This window comes from Triticum aestivum, chromosome 1A (genome assembly GCF_018294505.1).
Source record: "Triticum aestivum cultivar Chinese Spring chromosome 1A, IWGSC CS RefSeq v2.1, whole genome shotgun sequence".
Taxonomy (NCBI): Eukaryota; Viridiplantae; Streptophyta; class Magnoliopsida; order Poales; family Poaceae; genus Triticum; species Triticum aestivum.
In genome coordinates this window covers 43,647,377-43,666,180 of record NC_057794.1, presented here as the reverse complement: position 1 = coordinate 43,666,180, position 18,804 = coordinate 43,647,377, and the positions used below count along the sequence as shown (strand labels likewise).

Below are 18,804 nucleotides of genomic sequence, written 5' to 3'. Positions count from 1 at the left end.
TACATGTTTTATTGTCAGTGTCTGTATGCAACTTCTTTTTCCCAAAAATATTATCACCGACACGCCCATCGACCACACACCGTTTCATGCACATCGGCCATACAGAATTGTATGTATGTCATTGGCGTGTAACTTATCTTTTTTCCTACTCAAAAATATTTGTCACCGGCCAACTAGACTTTGTTTCTAGTTTGAGTTTTTTTAACTTTGTTTGTAGTTCGAGTAGAGACCAGTAGGGTCAGTTGCAAGTTCGACACTAGGAATGCAACTCCAAGTGTCGCACCCAACCGCAACTCCATGTCTTCTATCCCAGCTGCAATTGGAAGTTTTTGTTCTGTCGAAGAGGGCACTGGTAGAGGGGCGGGCCTGTTGCAAGCCAGGTAACATTCCCATAGCTACAAGTGCGGCATCCGACTGCAACTGCATGTCCGCTAACATGGTTGCAACTGGACCTTTTTTCAGAGGGGGCGGCGAGAGTGGGCGCGGGCCGGTTGCATGTCCGACCCTAGGAATGCAACTGCAAGTGTCACACCCGACCGCAACTGCATGTCTTCTAGCCCGACTGCAACTGGACTTTTTTGTTCTGTCGGAGGGGGCGCCGGTAGAGGGGGCGGCTAGTTGCAAGATGATGTCTACTACACAATCTTCTTCTTGTAGACGTTGTTGGGCCTCCAAGTGCAGAGGTTTGTAGGACAGTAGCAAATTTCCCTCAAGTGGATGACCTAAGGTTTATCAATCTGTGGGAGGCGTAGGATGAAGATGGTCTCTCTCAAGCAACCCTGCAACCAAATAACAAAGAGTCTCTTGTGTCCCCAACACACCCAATACAATGGTAAATTGTATAGGTGCACTAGTTTAGCGAAGAGATGGTGATACAAGTGCAATATGGATAGTAGATAATGGTTTTTGTAATCTGAAAATATAAAAACAGCAAGGTAACTAATGATAAAAGTGAGCACAAATGGTATTGCAATGTGTTGAAACAAGGCCTAGGGTTCATACTTTCACTAGTGCAAGTTCCCTCAACAATAATAACATAATTGGATCATATAACTATCCCTCAACATGCAACAAAGAGTCACTCCAAAGTCACTAATAGCGGAGAATAAACGAAGAGATTATGATAGGGTACGAAACCACCTCAAAGTTATCCTTTTTGATCGATCTATTCAAGAGTCCGTAGTAAAATAACACGAAGCTATTCTTTCCGTTCAATCTATCATAGAGTTCATACTAGAATAACACCTTAAGACACAAATCAACCAAAACCCTAATGTCACCTAGATACTCCAATGTCACCTCAAATATCCGTGGGTATGATTATACGATATGCATCACACAATCTCATATTCATCTATTCAACCAACACAAAGAACTTCAAAGAGTGCCCCAAAGTTTCTACCGGAGAGTCAAGACGAAAACGTGTGCCAACCCCTATGCATAAGTTCACGAGGTCACAAAACTCGCAAGTTGATCACCAAAACATACATCAAGTGGATCACATGATATCCCATTGTCACCACAGATAAGCACATGCAAGACATACATCAAGTGTTCTCAAATCCTTAAAGACTCCATCCGATAAGATAACTTCAAAGGGAAAACTCAATTCATCACAAGAGAGTAGAGGGGGAGAAACATCATAGGATCCAACTATAATAGCAAAGCTCGTGATACATCAAGATCGTACCACCTCAAAAACACGAGAGAGAGAGAGAGAGAAAGAGATCAAACACATAGCTACTGGTACATACCCTCAGCCCCGAGGGAGAACTACTCCCTCCTCGTCATGGAGAGCACCGGGATGATGAAGATGGCCACCGGAGAGGGATTCCCCCCTCTGGCAGGGTGCCGAAATGGGTCTAGATTGGTTTTCAGTGGCTACGGAGGCTTCTGGCGGCGGAACTCCTGATCTATTGTGCTCTCCGATGTTTTTAGGGTATATGGACATATATAGGCGAAAGAAGTCGGTCAGGGGAGCCACGAGGGGCCCATGAGGGTGGGGGCGCGCCCAGGGGCAGGCGTGCCTCCCTTCCTCTTGGCCACCTCGAAGCTTCCTTGACTTCAACTTCAAGTCTCCTGAATCACGTTTGTTCCGAAAATCATGCTCCCGAAGGTTTCATTCTGTTTGGACTCCGTTTGATATTCCTTTTCTGTGAAACACTGAAACAAGGAAAAAAACAGAAACTGGCACTGGGCTCTGGGTTAATAGGTTAGTCCCAAAAGTAATATAAAAGTGTATAATAAAGCCCATAAACATCCAAAACAGGTAATATAATAGCATGGAACAATCAAAAATTATAGATACGTTGGAGACGTATCACAAGCCCGACAACATCCCTGCAACTACAAGCGCCCCACCCGACCGCAACTGCATGTCCCCAAACATGGTTGCAATTGGACCTTTATTTTGTCGGACGGGACAACGGGAGAGGGGGCGGGCCAGTTGCGTGTCTGACACTAGGAATGCAACTGCAAATGTCGCACCTGACCGCAACTGCATGTCTTGTAACCCGACTGCAACTCGACTTTTTTATTCTGTCAGAGGGGACAGGTCAGTTGCAAGCCCGACAAAAGCCCTGCAACTTCAAGTGTCGCACCCGACCGCAACTGCATGTCTTGTAACCCGACTGCAATTAGACTTTTTGTTCTGTCGGAGGGGGTGGGCTAGTTGCCAGCTCGACAACATCCCTGCAACTGCAAGCACCGCACCTGACCGCAACTGCATGTCCCGGACATGGTTGCAATTGGACCTTTGTTTTGTCGGAGGGGGCGGCGGAAGAGGAGGAGGGACAGTTGCATGCCCAACTCTAGCAATGCAACTGCAAGTGTCGCACGCGACCGCAATTGCATGTCTTGTAACCCGACCACAAGTGGACTTTTTTGTTCCGTCGGAGAGGGTTGGTCAGTTGCAAGCCCGACAACAGCCCCACAACTACAAGCGTCGCACCCGGCCGCAACTGTATTCCCCCCAACATGGTTGCAACTGGACCTTTGTTTTGTCGAAGGGGGCGGCGGGAGAGGGGGCGGGCCAGTTGCATGTTTGACACTAGGCATGCAACTGCAAGTGTCGCACCAGACCGCAACTGCATGTCTTCTAGACCGCTACTGGACTTTTTTGTTCTGCCAGAGGGGGCTCAGGTAGAGGGGGCGGGCTTGTTGCAAGCCGGACAACATCCCCGCAACTGCAAGCGTCGCACCCAACTGCAACTGCATGTCTACCACTATTTCTATTTTTCTACTTTTAATTTTATTTTTATTTTTGTAGGGTTTTTTATCTATCCTAAATAGTGTTGTTTTTTATTTTTCAAACGTGCCACCCAGTTGCACGTCGCCCCATGTGCAACCGCATATGTTGTAATTGACATGCAATTCGAAGCGATGTTAGCTGGGGTATAACTAGGGTGCCGGCGGGGCAGGGAGCTGAGTGCTTCGACGGCTCAGTTTACTTTTATTTATTCATTTCCCTACCATTTGTTTTCCTTTCTATTTTCATTTTTCCGATTTGGATTTGTGTTATTTCCTTTTCTAAATGGTGGTGTTTTGGACTTCTTTTGGAAAAAAATGTTAACACTCGATTAGCACATGCATGGTCCGTACACAGTTGCATGTACTCCGGCCATGCGCAATTGCACGTCCACTGTCCATGTGCAACTTAACATTCTTTTTCTTTTTAAAAAGTAGTGCCAATGGAGTTATACACATGTCAGTAGCATGTCTGTCTACCACGTGCAATTTGCATGCCTGTCATTTCTATTTTGAAGGAACTGGAGAAAAAAAGACTTGAACAGAATGAGAGAGAGAGAACACAACACCAACACGCACAAGCTGCAGGAACAGCTAATCTGACCATGCACGACAACCTGAAAAACATTAATGATGCCTGAACAGTTAACTGACAGAGATAAAATACAAATGCAAGCCAGCCCATCACAGAAAACAGCAGACAAAGGACAACCGAGCCCACAAACAAGCCCAACAAGCAAAAATCATAAACCAGCGATCAGAAACTATGATCAAACAGGACCTGAGACCTAGACGGGCCCTTTGGATTAACTGTGAGATCTCTAGTCTGTCTTCCCTATATTGTCTACCTGAACTGTCGCATGAAAACTGTATTAATATAATACAAAGTTGCATGTATTGCATATGGGTAAACTTGATCCGATTCAGACTTGCAATTAATCTTCCAAGGAACTTGTGACTCTCTTTCTGAAGCATAGATATGGTTTGCCATCAAACTGCTACCGCCGAGCCTGTGGTGACAGCTGCCGCCATGCAAGGGGAGGCAAAAATTAACATCAACAGAAAAGATGGTGACAACTCAAAATACATGAAGATAATATTTTTACTTGGGATAAGGCCTAGTAGCGCAGTTCTGCGACGAACAGTCATCAATCTAACAAAGGACTCCGTGAGTTTCATTGCTTCAGTCACCGTATTCATCACAATCTGCACAGCGACCATGCAAAAATGTCAGTACGACAGCAAAGAAAGTAGAGGAAATCGGCCAAACGAACCGAAGTTCACCCTACCCCGTCCGGGTCTTGTGGCGGAGCCGTCTTCAATTCACGTCTCAGATTGTCTGTTTTCCTCATGTACTCCAACCAAGGTCTATTGAAAACAGAATCTTTACCGCAGTACAGTGAACTAGCTTCATCATCACCAATTTTTGCAAGGGTGTCTTGAGCCATGAAGTAGCTCATTGCTGCCACACCTTGAAGAGCACCAAGAAAGGTAACAATAGTTTCCTCAGTGACCTTATCATTGTACGCATCCTCGGCTGTACTGACAAAGTTGCGCACGTACACCCCATGAGCCTATATGGTATGTTTTAGTACCAAGCGAGTTCAATCAACTAGTTAGTGCTCCATAGTGTATATACCACATCAATTTTTCATGGAATACAAAAACAGTACTATTGTGTTACCATCCTTTCTCCCTTTCTTGGAGTCATCAGTGTGGTGAGACGTGCATCTTCAGAAATTATGCCTGGCTTACCCTGTAATCATATCAGAGAGAAAAGTAGAAGATATTGTCATCGTGTTTAGCAGAGAATTTGTGTTAGAAATCAATGCGAGTACGCAGCTGGTGTTGATACCAGAAACAATTAGTTTACCATGACAATAGAAGCCAGCCTCACAGAATTTTTAGCGATCATGCAAATATAACCTCGAAATATTGTTGCTAACCCCATGTGCTGCTCACCGCAAAAAAAGAAAAGAAAGGTCAGGCCATTTCGACACTAGGCGAAGAGTATGTATTATCAGGCTGCTTAGGTACTATATATACTACGTTTTGTTGATGTACAATTTAAAAAAAATTCCTATCTACAATTATGAAGCTATTTCAAAATATTCCTCAAACTATGGGCTCACAATTTTTTTCATGTAGTTTGCTTCAAAGTTACATAAAAAATGGTCCTGAAAATACTTTAAATGATAAAATACTATATATATACTACCTGGCATGGGTTTAGAGACATGCGGTAGTAGGATTATTTTTCCTATATACACATATATGGACTCGAACAATTTTTGTACAGAACTCACTTTGCGGTATCTGGTCGTTTCTAACAAAGTGTATTAGAAATTGCTAATAAGGTATAACCGACTCGTCCAACTAGTATATGAGGTGTGGGAGTACATACTCATATATATAAATGATTCTATACTGTTAGGGACAAGGGTTACCAAGGTGCCGCCATTAGAAAACTTCCTGAAGTACTCCTCAATTCTGTCTCCTTCTTCACGAAACTCCTTTTAGAAGAAAAAAGGGACTTCAGATATAAGACTATATGACCAAGACGCTAAGCAAGATATTGTATTAATTATAAAGTAAAGTACTGTATATTTAATAATTTCAGTCCATTATTTCTGGAATCCTTCAATGTTCGGTCCTAATTTGTTTTATCTACTAGTAAGTACATCTCATATGTTGTCTAGTACAGTTGTGAACTTCAGCATGAGCAGCTAGGTAAGGTTAAAAGGCTTGCAAATATGATGCCCTCGATTTTTCCATTGAAGGAGAGAATGATTCAACGGAAAATAAATAATGACAAACAAATAGGGAAAATAGGATGAAACAAAAAAAACACTTCGATTGCCCCTGCTGAAAATACGCCCCTCCCCTGCCCCACTTCACTCACTCACTCTCATTCTCCTCCATCCCGTCGCCGTCGGCTCATCCACGCTGCCACCATCGCCGTCCGCTACCTTTGTCACCCTCCATCCGCTGCCTCCATTGTTCTAGTTGGCGGCCTCGGCGTCCACAGCCGTCGTCGCCGCCCGCTGCCTTCGTCACCTGCCTCCGTCGCCGTCCGCTGCCTCCATCGCCGTCCACTCGATAATACATCATCATCCCCGTCGTCCCCGCCTCTCTCTTCGGCTTTCCTCCTCGCCACCCGCGGTCATGATCGCCACGCACATGGACAGCCGCGGCAGCAGCCACGCACATCCACACGGACGTTCCACTAGGGTTAGGGAAAGTAGAGTCACATTAGAGGTCAATTATATAGTATTGCATATATGTTCTATTATTATTTACATTATTTCTGTTCATACCAGGTTCAATAATATGTTGTAGTAGATGCCTTCAGTTAATTATAGGTATACATGCTATAAGTGCTAAAGTTTTGGGGGAGAAAGATTAGGAAAAGTAGTGTCTTTCGGCCCCCAAAATTTACTATTTACATTATTTCTGTTCATACCGGGTTCAATAATATGCTGTAGTAGATGCCTTCAGTTAATTATAGGTATACATGCTATAAGTGCTAAAGTTTTGGGGGAGAAAGATTAGGAAAAGTAGTGCCTTTCGGCCCCCAAAATATCCATCTTTATGTTTGCCCCCCCCCCCCCCCCCCCCCCGCGAAAAAAAAGATATTGCCTAGCTCCACTAGTAGATGAAATAAAGTATCATTTTTGCAGGGACACCTCCGAGTGACTTATGTTTTGCCGGAATGTTGATTCATTTCTGTCGTGGCAAATTTCAGAAGCTTGATATGTCCTCTTTTTAGCAAAGGTTATGCCAAAATTTCGGCATGACTTGTGGTATAAAGTACGGTATTTTGAGTGCCCAAGGACACTTATGCTATAAATTTAGGCATGAATTCTGCTTGAACTTTTGGTTGTCTCTTTGGATATGTCGGCGTGAATTCTAAAGCTTGGTGTTTCATACATAGGAAGAGTCAAACTTTAGAAATTATAAGTGCCGAAACCTTAAAAAATATTTAAACCGGATACTTGACAAAAATATATGTAAATGTATCCTGACAAGCACTAGGTTAATTTACATATACTGCAATACAAATTAGCCACACAAAGTATGCATTTTTAAGGAATAACGTGTAAATGTAAGTATGTTAATCAACTAGCTACTTTGAGTACTTGCAATCATAGCTATGCAATGTTGGTGTGCCTTCCAAAGGAAATGTCTGGCGATGATTGGATCCCCGAGTGTGACTACTGCTCCGATGACGGGGTATGTGCGATAGACCTCACCTGGAAAATGGTAGGTGCTTCACCCTCACGCTGAAGGAGTGCTTCGAATATGAGACGATATGTAACAACAAGTATTTAATTAAGCATATGACTTGTGGTTTTTGTTTTAATGTGTTATTTTTGTTTTTTGCAATTCTACTAGTGCATCCCCTGCTACGCAAGACCTTATGTCTTAGACAAACTCAGTTTCAAAGATAGGGAGCGTACGGAGACGAAGAAAGATTACCTCAAGACGAAACATGGTTTCACTTTTGACGTTAAGCTCTACAATGGAGTAAATGAATCCCATTTCGGTTGTTCAAATTGAAGAGCACTATGCAAGGCCTACAGATTTGAGGAGGATATGAAGATAACCTTCGATATTGGTGGTGAAGATGATCCTCAAGATAACATCGAAATTTGGGTGGATGTGGACATGATTCCAGTTCTACCTGTATGTGAGTTTATCAAACTAATTTGTTAAGTAATTCATATTGTTTACTTAAAAATATTTGATATTCATCCGTACTAAAGTTGTTTATTTTTAAATGATAGTTTATTTCTTTGCTCCAACAAATACAAGGAAGGCAGTAGACAAGACATACTACAATTACGGCTCGGAGCTAACTTGTGAGGAGAAAAAAATCTCTTGTCTCATTTATTAATGATGTTGAGAATTTTAAGATCAATTATCAAATTGGCAATAATTATACTAGATACGTGCCTCTAGTCCACGTATTGAACCATGCTAACATCCTTGCGCATATCATGGTATGATTTTGTACTATTGTCTAACTAGTCTATCTTTCGCATACATTCTATGTAAGCAAAACTACATTGCTAACTGTATTACTATTATTTTCTTCAACAGAAGCTCCCGCGGGATGCTCTGCCTGACCTGATGTTTATGGAAGGTAACATGCCACATTGTTAGCTTACCACCAAGTCCGCCGGTGTCTTTCTCTAGTGCATACTCGATTTCTTCAACAGATGTACGCATCAACATCAAAGGATGGGCCAAAATAATGAACGCGGGTATACAACCAATTGGAGACAACATGGATGTGCGCAAGCCACGTACTGGAGACAGGTGGATCTCTATTCTCCATTGCGAAGATGGAGCGATTTACCTGTTTTATACAATTTTACCTAAGAGAGAGGAGTAGGTCATAGCTAGTACTTGTCGTGTGCTAGAATGATGACGAGTTATTTACCTTGGATGATAACAATTATCTACTGTTGTTTAACTTACCATGTGTCATGGTTTTCTTTCTTATTCGATTTGAACATCAATTATCTTTGTGTGCACTCCTTGCCCCAGGCTATGCAAAATTGTAAATCAATCATGATGTATGAATATATTATAATTCTTATATGATGCGTATATATGTATTAACACCTTGTATTACATGATATGTACTGTGATGTCGCATATTTATAGTATGTGTATTTGTTTCAATTCCTTAAATTATTAGCAGTGGCGGGCATCGAGAGGAACTCGCAACTGAGTGTGCGTCGTTATCTCCGTTAGTGCTCATAACTAGTGACGAGCCCTAGAAAATGCTCGCCACTGCTAGGTATGTACCACTAGCGGGCGGGTGCCCGCCACCTATGCCGTGTTAGCAATGGCAGGAGGTCAGTGGCGGGCGCACTTCAGAGCCTTGCCCGTCACTACTAGGCTTTTTGCGCGCGCCACTGCTAGGTATTCCTGCAATAGTATGCGGGTCGATTTGTTGGAACCGTCAGTGTGATTTGCTGTATAGGGCAGAACTACACAGGAGCACCAGCGCTGCAATCTTAGAGTCGATGAGCGGCAACGGCGAGCCGCCCCCTGAGCTCCAAGCAGGAGGCTGAAGGGGGAACCAAGGCACTACCAAAGCTGTCACGGAAAAAAAAAGGGGACTCGTGCAAGGGTCCATTGACTTAAGCGGGTGGTCATGGAGGCGTCTATCACGCACATGCGTGGGTGACCGACCAAAATTTGGATCGGTTGTATGGTGCCTAGTGCTGGCCATTTTAATGAAGAGATGGATCACCAATATGGATAGGGACGTCTGGTACCCCCCCCCCCCGGCCGGCCCAGCGATTGAATTGTGAGTATGTACTCCCTCTGTAAAGAAGTATAAAAGCGTTTAGATCACTAATAGTTATATAAATATTCTTATATTTCTTTACGGAGAGAGTACTATGTACGAGTCATCTAACCCAACATATGAAGTTGAGTCGTCTAAGGTCAATTATAACCGATCCCTTATCCGGCATTAGAGAAGTAAAATTTTGGTTTTACTCTTCTAACTGGCACCTACGCGATCCCCTAGAGGAGAATATATTTTTTACTCCGCCTCCTATACAGCGCCTAAATATACTCAGAGGAAAAAAATCTACCTCTCTTGCAACTCCCACCCCCACTTCCTCTTCGCCGGCGCACCTCCCGGCGATCGTCCCCCCGGCTACCTTGTTGTCTCCCTCGGCCCTTGCCACCCTTCTACCTGACTCGGAGCCCGTTCGCGGCTGTCGCCATCGCCATAATCAATTCGTTGGATTGCTCTCGGATCTTCTTCCTCTTTGGTGGCCATCGCATCGAACGCACCGTTGCAGGTCACTCACATGCATCACCGCCCGCTGGTTTGGCCTAAACAATGTCAGTCGGCCAGTGCACCACCATTACACCACAAGTGTTCGACGGTTTGCCTAGATGAGTTTTTTGACTTTTTTCCTCTGTTTCGATTTGTTTTGTACACTCAAATTGAACCAAGTCATTTGAACTGAAGATGAAGATTTTGAGGGAGATGGTCTTTGAGGACTCGTCTTCATCAAAAATGAAAGAAGACGATGAAGACTTTGAAACCGTTCTTGGCATGATTTTTGATGATGATATTCGGCGGCCGAGGAGAGGATTGCCATTCGGCCGCATAGAACTCAACCGTGATACAGCGGAGGGCCATGCCTAGATCATGACAGACTACTTTGATCCAAATCCAAACTATCCGAAGATGTACTTTTGTCACGCTTTCGGATGCACTAGTAGAAAAAGGGGCTTTCGTTCGGGCCTGGCCAGCCCATTAGTCCCGGTTCTTCCACGAACCGGGACCAATGGATGCATTCGTCCCGGTTCATGAGCCCAGGGGGGCGGTCGGGGCCTCGTGGGCATTGGTCTTGGTTCGTATGGACCCATTTGTCCTGGTTCCAGGCATGAACCGGGACCAATGGGCCTCGCTCCTGGCCCACAAACATTGGTCTCGGTTCTTGGCTTGAACCGGGACAGAAGGCTGGGCTTTAGTCCCGGTTCCAGCCATGAACGGGACAAATGAGTTGCCTATATATACCCTGTCGCTGCAGCAGAGCACTCCACATTGCTCTGTTTTTCTAGCCGGCGAGGAGAGGGCATTTGGGTGCTCTAGCTCACCTCCTATGCACACGAGGTGTTCGATGAAATGTCCAAGCCACGCTAGTTAAGCTTTCTCCTCTCGAAGCTCGACCTCCAAACTCCATTTTCCTCGAGATTTGTCTAGGTTTAGCGGCCTGTCACGTCCCGTCCCCGTCTTCACCGCCGTTGATCGCCCGCGTCGATCTCGTCGCCTGCACCACTGTGGTGAGCCTCTTATCTTCTTATGAAAGAAAAAAATTCTTACTTTAGATAGATACTTTTCTAATTTTCTTACTTTTATTATTGCTTGTGCTTATATAGTGCGATGGTTTTGGTATCCGCCCCCGTCGGCCCTCGTCCTGGCTATGATTCGGATGTGGTATATATTATCTTTTATAACTATTTGGTTCATTTATTGTTTATGACAATTATGCCCATCAAGTTGACATAGATTTTATTTATGTAGGAGGTAGTTGAACCGGAAATTCCAACCGACCCTTTTGTCGAGAGGTTAGATTTAGTTGAATAAGAAAATAATTACTTGAAGGAAAAAATTAAAAAAAAATTGAGGAGGAGAAGATGATATTGGAGTTGCATGTTGCGGATGTCGTTGATGATCACAAGATCAAGATGGATGCAATGCGGTTGAAGATGAGAAAGATTAGAAAATATGCCATTCATACCGAGGCTTGGTATCATTATGCCGTTGGATCAATTTTTACCTTGGTTGTGATTATGATCGCATTTATTGTTGCATTGAAAGGTTTCACGTAGTTTCAATGTATGGTTTAACTGGATGCTCTGGAGAGATATATGTTGTTCAATGAGAACTATGTATGTACTTTGTTTTTAATGTGATGATGGACTTCTATTAATTTGGTCACTTATCTATCCATGAGAGCTATATGTACTAAATTGATGGTGTAGCTTTGAATGGTGCATTTTATACACGAAGTGCATCCAGTTTTTGCCGTAATCCTCTCTACTTTCTTGCACATGCTATGTGGGTGAAATGATGATATCATGCCAACTTTCAACCTTTTCAGAGTTCATTTGTAGTGCTTTTCAATTTCAGGGTCTTATAGCTCAAAATAATCAGTAAATGCATGAAAAATAACAAATGAAGTCAGAAAGGGTTGAAAATTGATGATGTGGCTTTGAATGATGCATTTTGAATACAGAAAAAGTATGAGTTCAAATAAGTTCAAAAAATGAAATCCCTTTGTAACAAACGAGTTTCCGTATGAAACCCTGATACTTCGAAAGATATTGTGCATTTGGTACACGAAGTGCATCCAGTTTTTGCCGTAATCCTCTCTACTTTCTTGCACATGCTATGTGGGTGAAATGATGATATCATGCCAACTTTCAACCTTTTCATAGTTAATTTGTAGTGCTTTTCAATTTTAGGGTCTTATAGCTCAAAATAATCAGTAAATGCATGAAAAATAACAAATGAGGTCAGAAAGAGTTGAAAATTGATGATGTGGCTTGGAATGGTGCATTTTGAACACATAAAAAGTATGGAGTTCAAATAAGTTCAAAAAATGAAATCCCTTTGTAACAGACGAGTTTCCGTATGAAACTGTGATACTTCGAAAGAGATTGTCTGTTTGTACACGAAGTGCATCCAGTTTTTGCCGTAAGCCTCTCTACTTTCTTGCATATGCTATGTGGGTGAAATGATGATACCATGCCAACTTTCAACCTTTTCAGAGTTTATTTGTAGTGCTTTTCAATTTCAGGGTCTTATAGCTCAAAGTAATCAGTAAATGCATGAAAAATAATAAATGAAGTCAGAAGGGGTTGAAAATGGATGATCTGGCTTTGAATGGTGCATTTTGAACACAGAAAAAGTATGGAGTTCAAATAAGTTCAAAAAAATGAAATCCCTTTGTAACAGACAAATTTCCGTATAAAACCCTGATACTTCGAAAGAGATTATGCATTTTGTACATGAAGTGCATCCAGTTTTTACCGTAAGCCTCTCTACTTTCTTGCACATGCTATGTGGGTGAAATGATGATACCATGCCAACTTTCAACCTTTTCAGAGTTCATTGGTAGTGCTTTTCAATTTCAGGGTCTTATAGCTCAAAATAATCAGTAAATGCATGAAAAATAATAAATGAAGTCAGAAAGGGTTGAAAATTAATGATATGGCTTTGAATGATGCATTTTGAACACATAAAAAGTATGGAGTTCAAATAAGTTCAAAAAAATGAAATCCATTTGTAACAGACGAGTTTCCATATGAAACTCTCATACTTCAAAAGAGATTGCTCGTTTTGTACACGAAGTGCATCCAGTTTTTACTGTAACCCTCTCTACTTTCTTGCACATGCTATGTGGATGAAATGATGATACGATGCCAATTTTCAACCTTTCAGAGTTCATTTAAAATGCTTTTCAATTTCAGAGTCTTATAGCTCAAAATAATCAGTAAATACATGAAAAATAACAAATGATGTCAGAAAGGGTTGAAAATTGATGACGTGGCTTTGAATGGTGCATTTTGAACACAGAAAAACTCTGGAGTTCAAATAAGTTCAAAAAAATGAAATCCCTTTGTAACAGACGAGTTTCCGTATGAAACCCTCATACTTCGAAAGAGATTGTCCGTTTTGTACACGAAGTGCATCCAGTTTTTGCCGTAACCCTCTCTAATTTTTTGCACATGCTATGTGGATGAAATGATGATACCATGAAAAAAGAAAATTAACTAAAAAAATATTTATAAAACTCTAATTGCAAAAGGAATGAACTAAAAAGCTTTTATAAACCTCTAGTATTTTTTAAACTAAAATTATATAAAATTAATGCCACTGAAATTATCAAAGTATTTTCTGTTCAAAACATGCAAAGCAGAAAGAAACAAAATAAACTTTAATAAAAAGTAGAAACAAAATTAAATAAATTAAAATTTAATAATAAAGAAGTAGAAACAAAATAAACTTTATAAAAGTAAAATAAATAAACTTTAATAAAATAAATAAACTTTAATAAAATAAATAAAAATAGCAACCGTAAGGTTTTTTGTTGTAAGTAGAAACAAAATAAAATAAATAAAGCAACAAAAAAAAAGTGCCAACTACTGGGCCACCACGGCCTGAATACGACTAGAAACCCTACCATGGGCCAAGATTCAGGCCCGTAGAAGGCCCAGTAGGCCCATCAAGCATAGCAGTGACAATAAGGCTCGTAAGCCTACAATCGAGAGGAGCTCGAGAGGGGTGCGACAGTGGGGCTTATAAACCACTCCGCGCCCCTCTCAACTAGCGAGGTGGGACTAAAGTTTTGACCACGAGGAGCACGAGGCCTTTGGTCCCGGTTGGTGGCACCAACCAGGACCGAAGGCCTCCGCTTCCCGCCCTTTGGGCTGCTTAAAAGAGACCTTTGGTCCCGGTTGGTGACACCAACCGGGACTAAAGGGGGCATTGGTACCGGTTTGTGCCACGAACTGGTACCAATGCCCTGGGTATATAAGAAAACACTTAGCAGTTTCGATGAAATCCATCACTTCTTCTCCCCCGACGCCCTTGCTCCTCCTCGTCACCGTCGCCGCCCGACGCCCCTGCTCCACCTTGCCGTCGCTGCCGCCACCGACGCCGTCGGGCTGCTCAACGTCGCCGTCGCCACCGACGACGACGCCATCAGGCTACTCAATGTCGTTGCCGCCACCGCTGACGCCCTCTACCCCGACGCGCCGTCGACCCTCGCACCCCTGCCGGCCCCGACGCGCCGCCCCCTGTGAGCACCAGCCTGCTCCCGTGCCCCTGCGCCCCTACCCTGCCCCGCCGGCGCCGGCGCTGGCCCCTCCACCGTGCCCCTGGATCCACCCCTGCGCGGTGCTATTATATTTGTAGATGTTTTATATGTTTTTTTAGAAGTTTTTAGATGCTATTCTTAGATGTTTTTACATGTTTTTAGGTTATTTTAGTTTATGTTTAGTTTAGTTTTAAGATTAGGAAAATTTCGGATGTGTAGTTATATTTATTTAGATGTCTAGTTAATTTAGATGTTGTAATTTGTTCATAAAAATTGTGCACTTTTGTATAGAAACTTTATTTTTTTCATATGTATGAAAATGTAGAGTGAAAAGTTTTATATATGCAAAAGTTACATTTTTAGAAAAGTTTTATATATCTAGCTAGGAAAGGAAAGAAGAAGAAAAAGAATGAGAGGAAAAAGGAAAATAAGAAGAGGAAGAAAGGAGAAGAAGAGGAGAGGAAGAAGAGGAGAAGTAAATAAGAAGAGGAAAAAAGAAGAAAAAGAAGAGGAGAAGAAGAAATGAATAGAAGAGAAGAAGAGAAAATAGAAAATAGTATTTTCTATTTTCTCTTCTTCTCCTCTATTCATTTCTTCTTCTCCTCTTTTTTTTGTTGCGGATATACCCCGTCCCGATAACTTAGTTTAGTTTTAGGATTATTTTAGTTTATGTTTAGTTTAGGAAGAAGGAAAATAAAAAGGAGAAGAAGAGGAGAGGAAGAAGAGGAGAAATAAATAAGAAGAGGAAAAAAGGGGGAAAAGAGGAGAAGAAGAAAGGAATAGAGGAGAAGAAGAGAAAATAAAACTATTTTCTCTTCTTCTCCTCTATTCCTTTCTTCTTCTCCTCCTTTTCTTCTTCTTCTTTCTTCGATCTTGTCTTTTATTCCTTTCTTCTTCTCCTCTTTTTATTTCTTCTTCGTCTTCTTATTTTTTATCGGGTATGTCGTTGTCGATATACCCCGTCCCCGATAACTTCGACATGAGGGGGGAGGAGTCGCCGAGGGTTTGAGGGGCGAGGGGCGGGAACTAGCTAGGGTAGAGGGTCAAGGGTCACCGAGGGGTCGAGGGTCGCCGAGGGTTCGAGGGTCGAGGGATCGTCGTATGTTGTCGTTGTCAATATACCCCCTCTCGACCATGATAACTTATACCACGGGAGCACCCCCCCCCCCCCTGGGCCCTCTCGCTCGACCAAAACTCTCGAGGACGCCCAAACCCTAGAGAAAAATTATGTCAGTCTCCTACCCCCTCCCGCCGCGCCCCTACCCGATCGACAAACTCTCTTGAGGCCACCCAAATTTACCAAGTTAAAAGAGCGTTGTCGTCGAGGCCACCCCAAACCCTAGAGAAGCATCGAGGCCATGCCACTAATATAATTCCTTATTGTGCTTAGCTAGCTAGTTCAACGTTTGCCACTAATATATCCATCTATCATGTTTGAATAATAATTGCCATGTTGTAAATATTTGCAGAAACTATGGATCCGCACCCCCGAGACGAAGCACAAGAAGCGGTGTTGGGGGAGATAATCGCACATGGAAGTGATGTCGTCTTGTCATTTCTCAACGACACATGCACCGATGGTCTGGAAAGACAGGATGAAGAAGCAGGCTACGATGACGATGATCAAACACCGTGATGACGGCTCCGGTGACCGAATGGAGGAGGAAGTACACCGTGATGACGGCTCCGGTGACCGAATGGAGGGGGAAGGACACCGTGATGACGGCTCCGGTGACCGAACGGAGTCCGGCCAGGTATATATATTAATTAATTAAGCATGTGATGACTATACCTAATTGATGCATTAATTGTTTTTGGTATGTACACATATTAACTCTCTTCTTTTTCTTCTTTTCTAGCCCTCCGGATCAAGCAACACTTTGATAACGAGGCAAGGCCCGAAGAGAAAGTTGCGCTCGGATGAAAGGTACACGATCATCGAAATTGATCGCGCTGGCCAACCGATTGAACCCCTCCGGACCAAGCAAAAATTTAATGCTTAGTGCGGGGTTCTAGTTAGGGACATGATCCCGATCAGCATCGAGCAATGGTTGAAGCCTAAGGACAAAGACTCTCAGGTGTCTTATGTCAGTGATAGGCAGAAAGCTGATCTTTGGACCATGCTGCAGGAAAATTTCACCTTCCCGCTAGAGGAGGATCTGGAGAATCCAGTTAAAAAGCCAATGATCAAGGCTTATGCTCTTAAGAAGATGGCCGAGCTATTCAGGAGGTGGAAGAATGAGCTGAAATCATCGTTTGTCGACCAAGACAAGACTCCAGAATTCATCAGCCGATTTGAGAAGATCAACGATCAGTGGCCCGCATTTATCACCAAAAAGAAATCTGAGAGAGCAGCGAAGATGTCCGCGACAAACAAGAAAAATGCTGCAAAGAAGAAGCATCACCATCGCACGGGGTCAGGTGGCTACCTGAAAGCCCGGCCGTTGTGGGACAAGGTTGAGAATGACCTCATTGCTAAAGGGATCGAACCAGAGATGCGACGCTGGCCAGACCGTTGCAGGACTTGGTTCTTCGGGGCTGGGGGAAAATTGGACCCTGTAACAGGGAAGTGCGTTTGGACCAACGAGCAGTTGAACACACCCATCGAGAAGCTTCAAGAGTATATCGAAAAGGCACAGCAAGGGACGTTCGTTCCGGACAGAGAGAACGACGAGCTCACAGAGGCCCTCGAGAATCCTGAGCACCCCGGACGAACACGAGGCACGCCAGGCTCCCTTTCGTGGAAGGCTGGATTTCCCGACGCAGGCGGTTACAAGCGCCGGGAGAGGAAGAAGAAAAAGGAGTTGACCCAACTACAGGCGCTGCACACAAGGGTACAAGCGCTAGAGGAACAAGACGAGGCCCACAGCGCGCGACCGGCCGAAGTTGCTACACCCGAAGCTACACCGCCATCTCAGCGGAGAAGCGGCGTGGCTTCCACGGAGCTGCTTCAGGAGCCTATCTTCATGGCTCCTGCTAGCTACCCCGTGGACTTAATCACGGAGTCTCACAATTGCCACCTTATGACGCAATGGATGAATACGAAAGTCAAAGCGGCTGTTGGCTCTGTTGCATGTCCTGAACCTGACGCAACTTTTCACTGTCGACCGATTCCAGAAGGATATGCTAGGGTGATGGTGGACGAAATAATGGAGGGATTTGAGGAGCTCGAGCTTGACCACCCTACCGATGAAGGGGAGACTCGGTTGGGTTTTGCTCTGAATACTCCATGCCTATGGCGGAAGGAGCTCATCAACCTTCCGAACTGGACGCCTCCGCCTCCTCCTCCTCCTCCGGCGAGTCAGGGCACTCCGCCTCCTCCACCGCCTCCTCCTTCGGCGAGTGATCAGGGCACTCAGCCTCCTTCTTCGGCGTGTGGAGACACTCCGCCTCCTTCTCCGCCTGCGCCGGCGCGCCCGAGCAGCCACCAGCCTCCTTCTCCGGCGCGTGGCGGCACTCCGCCTCCTTCTCCACCTGCGCCGGCGCGCCCGAGCAGCCACCAGCCTCCTCCTTCTCTGGCATGTGGCGGCACTTCACCTCCTTCTCCGCCTGTGCCGGCGCGCCCGAGCAGCCACCGGCCTCCTCCTTCTCCGCCTCGCCAGCAAGGGCAGAAGAGACCAGCCGCCGCCCCGGCTGCTCCGGCGCGTCGTAGTCCTTCTCCTCTGCCTCGTAAGCAAGCACGAAAGAAGACAGCCATAGCCGCTCCGTCTGCTCCGGCGTCTAGCAGCACAGCTAGAGGCAGGCAATACAGATTCGGTCCACCTCTCAAGCCTCTAGAGAAGTTACCATACGAGAGGACCGTGGAAGAAAACGCGAAGATCATGGAAAAAGAAGTGAATGACTTCTTTGAAGGGGTGAAAGCAAAGAGACATCCACCTCCGGAGGAGAAGCTAGACCGGGTGAAAGCAAAGCGCACACTCGATGCCCTGAGGAAACCACCAAAGTCTCCACTGAAAACCAACTATGAGCGCATTACTACAAAGGTATATATCGAAGCAGAGCGGTCGGGAAATACTATCAGTGATCGAAGGGTAGCAGAACGACGAGTTGGGAAAAAAATTGCCTAGCTCGGCGAACAAGCGGACCAATCGTGCCCCCCACTCAAGGTGTCTAGCGATATCGTCGCTAATGATCCGGGGATGGTGCCCGGTTATAGCAATCTTGAAGATTACCTGCCCGACGATGTACATTA

At 44.2% G+C, this 18,804-nt stretch overlaps 2 long non-coding RNA genes across 2 annotated transcripts; both read right to left on the bottom strand.

Annotated features, from left to right (window-relative positions):
- Window positions 1-4,088: 4,088 nt before the first annotated feature.
- On the bottom strand, window positions 4,089-4,565 carry LOC123087084 (uncharacterized). The gene is made up of 3 exons (XR_006441253.1): window positions 4,536-4,565; window positions 4,353-4,452; window positions 4,089-4,268 (listed from the first exon to the last, which is right to left on the bottom strand). It is a non-coding gene; the product is annotated as an uncharacterized lncRNA (long non-coding RNA).
- Window positions 4,566-4,935: 370 nt separating this feature from the next.
- On the bottom strand, window positions 4,936-6,103 carry LOC123087025 (uncharacterized). Its single transcript, XR_006441211.1, has 3 exons — window positions 5,694-6,103; window positions 5,120-5,200; window positions 4,936-5,002 (listed from the first exon to the last, which is right to left on the bottom strand). It is a non-coding gene; the product is annotated as an uncharacterized lncRNA (long non-coding RNA).
- Window positions 6,104-18,804: the final 12,701 nt, after the last annotated feature.